This window comes from Meriones unguiculatus, chromosome 4 (genome assembly GCF_030254825.1).
Source record: "Meriones unguiculatus strain TT.TT164.6M chromosome 4, Bangor_MerUng_6.1, whole genome shotgun sequence".
Lineage (NCBI taxonomy): Eukaryota > Metazoa > Chordata > Mammalia > Rodentia > Muridae > Meriones > Meriones unguiculatus.
In genome coordinates, this window is record NC_083352.1 from 32711695 (window position 1) to 32719498 (window position 7804).

At 40.2% G+C, this 7804-nt stretch overlaps 1 long non-coding RNA gene across 1 annotated transcript; it reads right to left on the minus strand.

Moving 5' to 3' along the window:
• Positions 1–1269: 1269 nt before the first annotated feature.
• On the minus strand, positions 1270–4719 carry LOC132653617 (uncharacterized). Its single transcript, XR_009591368.1, has 2 exons — positions 3730–4719; positions 1270–1541 (listed from the first exon to the last, which is right to left on the minus strand). It is a non-coding gene; the product is annotated as an uncharacterized LOC132653617 (long non-coding RNA).
• Between the last annotated feature and the right edge of the window lie 3085 nt (positions 4720–7804).

Consider the following 7804-nt stretch of genomic DNA (forward strand, 5'->3'; position numbering starts at 1 on the left):
TGTGACCTTGTCTCAAACCAAAAGTAAGAACAAAGCTGATATTTTATCGTAGCATTTCCACTGCTATATAAGGGATGACATTCTGACTCGGCCTTTTGAGCTCTTGAAAAGGTACAAGAGTGACTTTCCAGGGAGAAAGTGCCTGAAGTGGCTAAGTTTGGTTCACCAGCCCCCACGATGAGCAGTGTGTGACACAGAGCACAAAGTCAGGCCTTGTGTGAAGGACAAGGAGGGTGAAGGACATAGGCCAAGGTCAAGTGAACTCGAGGGCACCTGCCAGCACTGCTTGGAAAGAGGGCTAAAGGAAGAAGAGGAAGCATCCACACACTTGAATTAGATCCACAAGGGAATTCTATGGAATCCTTTGCAATTCTAGCTTTGCCAGGGAACGCTAAGACAAGCAATGAATTCAGTCAAATGCTGCCCTGAAGGAATGGGAGGAGCCCACAGATGCCAGCTGGTGGACTGTCTCCCTCCCCAAGACCCGGGCTGTGCAGCAGGAAGTGTACAGATGGCAGCTGACTCCACAGACAGTGAACACAGTGTCTTCCTACTACAGTGACTCCACAGAGATGGAAGCCGCCCTGGGTAGGGCCTCCTGTTTGGCACTCCTTTTGCCCAACTTAAACACCAGTGCTGGCAAGAGTTACAAGCCCGGCTTCACATCCCGTCTGCCACCGCTCAAATATTTTTTGGGCTAACTATTTCTTAAAACCTCCTCACATGGAGGAAATTTTCTGACATCTTCTCTCTGCTACTTTTGGAAACTTGAACAAAACTTTCACTTGTTTTGTTTTTGTCTTGCTCTGTAGCCCAGGCTGGCTTCACACTCAAGGCAGTCCTCCTGTCTCCACCTCTGACTGTTGGGACTACAAGCATAAACCACCATATCTGGCTGGAATTTTTTTTCTATTAAAATACACAAATATTCATTTAAAAAAAATTTGTAAATGCTCCCGGGCTCACAGAAGATTCTTTATGGAACACTAGTCATCTTAGTATTGAGAACTGTGTTTTGTTTTGGCAGGTTTTATTTATGGATCTAAAAAAAAAAAAAGTAACTAGCAATGGACTCTTGTACACTTTACAAAAACACTCCAAAACATTTTTTTTTTTTTAATGCCAGGCCAGAATCCAGCATGAAAAAGTTTTATGCTGTAAATAGACTCCTCCAGGAAATTTTGGATGATGGTGAAGATGGAATAAAACTGGGGTGTTGTCCTAACTTGAGCTTGGTGAATATTTTCCAATGAAGATTAGAGTGTTCACTGCGCTCAAAAGATTAGCTTTTTATTAAATTATGAAACAGTTGGCACACACGCCCTCTTGGCAGGTACTCTAATCCAAACTTGCTGACTGAAGGAATGAGTTTTGGAAACCTCACCAGCTGCCTGAGCATCTTGTTGGGGGTAACTGATCCTCTCCAGGCCGATGAGTCATTTGGGGTGTCCTGGATAGCTGTCTGCAAGCTGAAGTCTTCACTGCATTGCTCCTTTCTATAGGTACAAGGTGTTCATGTAAACATTTATCACCATCAGGACCTGAAAAGGAATTGTACAACTTCTCTGATTTAGAAGTGGTTGGAGAAATGACACCAATGGTTTTTAGGCTTTGGGGTGAGAAGATCTATTCTGTGGAACTTAAAAAAAAAAAAAAGCAAGTCAGATATATATATATATATATATATATTGTTATATATATATATAACAATTTAGCCTTGAGAGTACAACACACAGTCTCTCATTCTTAGTCGAGCTACTCACTCTGCTTCTACGTGCTGACTCATACACAGACAACAGAGAGATGCTTTTTGAACCTCAATTTCAAAAGAGCTGTGTTTTGAAAAGTTCTTAATCATAGTCACCAAATTTGTTTCTGAGTTTTCCAAATTATCCTTTTGCTTGGTTCTGCTGCTCTATGAGTCAATATGGAATGGTCATTAATATTTCATTTTAATTTGGCATTATTTTATTTTGCATCATTATTGCCTACATAAAAGCCTATATGCTTTGGACAAAAGGAATGTTAAAACGAGATTCTTTCTTTTTTTCTTTCTTTCTTTCTTTCTTTCTTTCTTTCTTTCTTTCTTTCTTTCTTTCTTTCTTTCTTTCTTTTCTGGCTCTGCATTTGTGAAAACATAAGGATGTAAGCCTTTCAAACCACAAGCCTTAGAATAGAGCAACAGTCAAAAGGGAGTCGTGATTGCCCACCAGTGAGCCACTTAATAGTGTTCCAAATGTAACTTTCTCATAACTGGGACAGTAAGAGTCATTTTTAAGTCTATGAAGAACCTTCTCTGAGGTATATGTGGTCCCTAAGAATCTCAATTAGTTGATCATCAGAAAAGAACAAGGGAGACTTTGTAACTAGCTGACTGTCTAAGATTTCACTTTACAATCAAGAGCTCTGTGTTCAAATATCTCTCAACTAAAAGGAGACAGCATAGGTACAATGAAGGGGAAAGTAAGAGAGATGAACAGCTGGCATATGTTAGCGAGCTTGAAAGGCTCCAAAATTACCTGGCATCCCAAAGCATTGGGACACGTGTGGCAATTCCTGAGGGCATAATCACTCCTTTTGGAAAAGAGCCACTGCAGAAACACCAGTACCACACTGGTTCCCAACAAAGGGTGTCTGTTTAGCATACTGAAGAAAAAAATCAAATCACCCCCAAATCCAAACAGTCTGTGAAAGGTTGTCATCTTCGAATGAAATTTAAAAAAAGAAAGAAAGAAAGAAAAGAAAAGAAAAGAAAAGAAAGAAAGAAAGAAAGAAAGAAAGAAAGAAAGAAAGAAAGAAAGAAAAAGAAAAAAACAAAACACCTAGTCCTTCTATGATCCACTCCTGGCCCAGGTCCAGTCAATGTATAACCTCGGAGGAATCTCTTTTGAAGTTTTCCATATCTGTAAAACCTGGATAATAATACTATCTGTCCCAGATGGCTGGAATTGTGTGAATTAATTAGCTCAAGCTGGAAAGGTCTTTGATAATGCTAAGTGTTGAGTATTATTGTTATAGGTGCAGGTGGAAGCAATGTCACACAGCATATCTATAATTAGAAAGACCTAGAAACTTCAACTGGTGCCAGAACCCCCGGGGTTAAGTTTGGAAGGCGATACTCTGTGTCATTTTCTCCCTGGGATTCAGTCAGCTTTTTGCTATGACTGAATACTTAATTCCCTCTTTTATCTTCCTTGAAAGGCTGAAGCTTGTCTTGGACTTGCCTATGGTGGAGTGTTGTTTTCACTGGGTGGATGTGCTTTTCAAGCCAGTGTTTAAAAGGAAGAGCCAGCAAGCACTGGAACACAGGGTACTTGCAGCCTTAGGTCGGCAGTGATCGCTAATTGATATGAGTCAAGAGAGTATGGAAGCTCTTGCCCAGATGCCTGATATGTCAAAAATGCAGATGTTCTTGATGTAGAAAATAGAGTAGATAGATAATGGCTTCTTTTATAGATAAATGCTTTGTATTTTCCCTCAAACAAAACATAAAGGGTCATGTAAAGCCAAAGTACAGAAAGAGATAAAAACTGAGCTGAGGTGAATGAGGGGGAAAGGGAGATTTTTGGATCTCTGGAGGGACCGTGATCCATGCAGTCAGATCCCAAGGCTCCTTGACCACTGTACCAGCTAATCTCTAAAGCACATTTCATCATCAAACTGTTGAGTACTCTGGATACCAGTGGCATTAAAGACCAAGGCTGCAGGGCTCCTGTCAGTATCACTTACGCAGGCTGGGTTTCATCATTACATGTAAAATGAAATGTCTCCGGACATGTCAGTTCAGGGCGAGGGCCACATAGCAGCACATCAATTCACTATAACCCACGTCACCGTCATCATGGCAGTGTTTCTGGAGTGCTTACAGTGTGTAAGCCCAGTGTTAGGTCATTGAAACCTCACAGTGCTTTAATGGATTAAAAAAAAAAAAAAAAAAAAACAAAAAACAAATCTCATTATGTTTTCAAATGAAAAACACTCGTCAGAGACATGCAAAGAAACTTTGTATACTCCTCCCCCCCAACCCCAAATATCCAGATGGCAAACCCAAATATTCTGACGATAATCTTGGTTAGCAAATAAGCTTGACATTGTGTAGTATATTTCTTAGTATAGGCTGTGTGTTTACGTGTCTCCCATACAGACTTGTCACTTCGTCAGGGGAAGGAGCTCTGTTAATGTCCATGACTCATCACTATAACTTTGCATATTGCCTGACACATAGTAGGAGTTTGATAACTGTCACATGAGCAAAGTAGCAACATGCTTTCCCAAAAGGATAAAACAACTTCTCATATGTTTATTCAGAGGAGTATGATATTACAGGCATTAGAATAAAGGCCAAATAGAGTTTAATGTGGTGCAAACTTAATTGCCAATGGAAAACACTAACCTTTAGCCTTCAGGATGAAGATAAAAGCCTGTGATAAAAGCTAAACTTCAGAGATAAGGGAGGACAAATTGATGGAGCTTTGGAAAGGGAATGCAGCAATTCTGCTTCTGCCAGTTATCTTGGGAAATAATTCAAAAGCAAAATGAACAAATAAAATCTACTTGTGGAAATGTTACAACCCTGTGTGCTGCAACAGACTGGAAACAGCCTAGTCTGAAAATAGGTTTGATTAATATCCATGGGATTAAAACGAATTGATGTTTTTATACCACTTTATTTTTTATATGAATTACAGTTTTTTCACTTTGTATCCCAGCTGTACCCCTTCCCCTTATTCCCTCACAATCCCACCCTTTCTCCCTCCCTCTTCTCCTCCTATGCCCCTCTCCAAGTCCACTGATAGAGGAGATTCTCCTCCCCTTCCATCTGACCCTAGCCTATCAGGGCTCATCAGGACCGGCTGCACTGTCTTCCTTTGTGGCCTGGGAAGGCTGCTCCCCCATTAGGGGGAGGTGATCAAAGAGCCAGTCACTGAGTTCATGTCAGAGACAGTCCCTGTTCCCATTACTAGGGAACCCACTTGGAGACTGAGCTGTCATGAGCAACATCTGTGCAGGGGTTCTAGGTTATCTCCATGCATGGTCCTTGGTTGGAGTATCAGTCTCAGAAAAGACCCCTGGACCCAGATTTCTTGGTTCTGTTACTCTCCTTGTGGAGCTCCTGTTCCCTCCAGGTCTTTCATCTTCCCCTTCTTTCATAAAATTCCCTGCATTCTGCCCAAAGTTTGGCTATGAGTCTCAGCATCTGCTTTGATACCCTGCTGGGTAGAGTCTTTCAGAGGCCCTCTGTGGTGGGCTACTGTCCTATTCCCTGTTTTCTCCCTCTTTTCTCCCTCTTCTGATGTTCTTCCCGTTTGCCTTTCTGAGTGAGGATTGATCATCATACCACGTTCAAATCTTGTGTAGGAAAACATTTAAATAACTCAAGGATGTACTCAAAATACAATATTAACCAAAGGGGGGAAAATACAGTTCTCATCTACCACGGTGTCTTAGCTATCGGAAACCAAGTAGAAGAAAACCAAAGCCAAGGAATTTATGGCTAATGAATAGTATTTTTCTGTCTGTGTACTCTCCCATTCCCTGTCCCCCCTCCTCCTCTATCATTGTCCTCATCTGACGCTAGAGATCAAAGTAGGATCTTACTTGCAAGCAGGAAAGCACTGGACATAGAGCTAACCTCCAATCTCCTCTCTGTTTCCCTTGAACAGCTCTGCAATTAATTTTTTTTCTACTGGCTTACTTTCTTATCAAATAAAAAATAAACGATTTAATGAGAATTTCTTTCGGTTTTATTTTTTTATGAGCTTACAAAGAATAAAATTTTACTATGGCATTTTTTTAACCAAATTTGGTTTTGTTGTTTCTCTACCCACCCTCATAAAAATAAACAATTTAAAAAACATATTATTTAAGGACGACCATTTAAAGCCATAAAGCAATTAGATTATGTATTATGGTAAGGAAACTTCAAAAACTGAAGACTCTGAGAGAGCAAACTTGATTTTTCTTTTGCCTTTGCTTGTTGCCACGTGTGTATGCTTGTCAATTTTCTTTAGCCCTGATTAAAAAAAATTGCTAAAATCTCTGTGGGTACGCCTTTAATCCCAGCACTAGGGAGTTGAGGCCAGCCTAGTCTACAGAGTGAGTTCCAGACAGGCAGGACTACACAGAGAAAATTTGTCTCAAAAAAAAAAAAAAAAAAACAAAAAAACAAAACCAAAACCAAAAACTGTGTCTTTGCGTGTGTGTGCACGCGCATGCCCGCAGTAGTACACTCTGGATCCAATTGAATATGGTCGAACGCAATCAAGAAATACCCCAAATGTCAACTTTACCCCCCAACACATACGTATACACTTTTACAAACATGTGGGCTCACGTACACACACAATCACACAAACATACACACAAACACACAAAAAGTGGTAAAGCCTAGTAAAGAACTCTCTTATGGTGACGTTGAACTATTTTACTATTTTTTCCTAATTGATGTTTTGTTTGAAGACAGCGTCTAAACACCATCCAGACTAGCCTCCGACTTTCCCTCAAGCTTCAGCCTCCTACCTGTTGGAATCACAAGCTTGGACCAGTGCACATGCGCAGCTGAGGAGGTCTAGTGTGTTGGTAGCCCACTTTCCTTCACGCCATGTTCCCAAATGTCCTCCTCACCCTCCGGCTCCCTCCCACTCTGCTGACATGGACTTTACGCAAACAGCCTTCTCACTCAGTCCCACAGTCAGTCACCAGCACCCTTAGTCTTTTTTTTTGACATCTTAATCCTCTTGTTCATCCCTTCTGTACTGAAGACTATTCTATTAAGATTTACGGAACACTCTTGCTTAAGCTCCCCTTCCTCTTCTCTGTGGAATTATCTCTTTTTTTTCTTAAAAATTTTTCCTCTTTTGTTCTCCTAATTGGATGAGTCCTTCAGGCTGCTACTTGAGCAAGTAATACACTATTCAAATTTGGCCAGACCTCAATTCCTTATGACTTATCAAAGTGTGTCCCGTGGAACATTTTTTTTAATGTTCTACATTAAAGAAACAAATATCCAGAACTATTCACTGTCACCCCTAGTGACTTATTAGAGAAAAAAAAAAAAAAAAAAAAAACCGGTTTCTTTTCCTGTAGCCTTGTGTTCTTCGGGCCTAAAAAGTTTGTTCTAGGAGAAATAGTCATTTGCCAGTAGAGACAACAAATAATCCCATTGAGTTGGAAGTTAAGACTCCCTCCTGGTTCTTTGGGGCTTCTGATATCCTGGAGTCAATTGGCTAAAGTAAATAAATAAATAAATAAATAAATAAAGAGTTAAGTATGTTAGGAAGTGTGATTCATCCAGATTACCAGGAGGTCATTGGGTTGTTTCTCCACAACAGAAGTAAAGAAGAGGCTGTCTAGAATGCTGAAGATCCTTTAGGGCAGCTAGTGGTGTTGCCATGCTCTGTGATTAAAGTCTTTGGGAAACAACAACCCAATATAAGCAGGCTGGGAAATAACCAAGACCCTCCAAGAATGAAAATATGGGACACCCCTCCAGGTAAAGACCCACGGAAGTTCTTTCTGAAGGTGGAGGAAATAAAAGAAAATGGACAGCCAAGGCTACACAAAGAAACCACGTCTCAGAAAAATAAAAAAAGAAAAGAAAAAGAAAATATTTACTTTCCTTTTTAGATTTTTGACCAACTCTAGGGATATTTGCGCTATTAAGTTTTAAAACCTTTGTAAGTATGAAGTCAATATTGTATGTTTATTTATCAGGTGATGCAATTTACACCAAGTTTAACACAAACCACTTTTGCGAGGACATCCTGTATACAGATATCTGTAGTTTACAACCTGGAAACTGTAA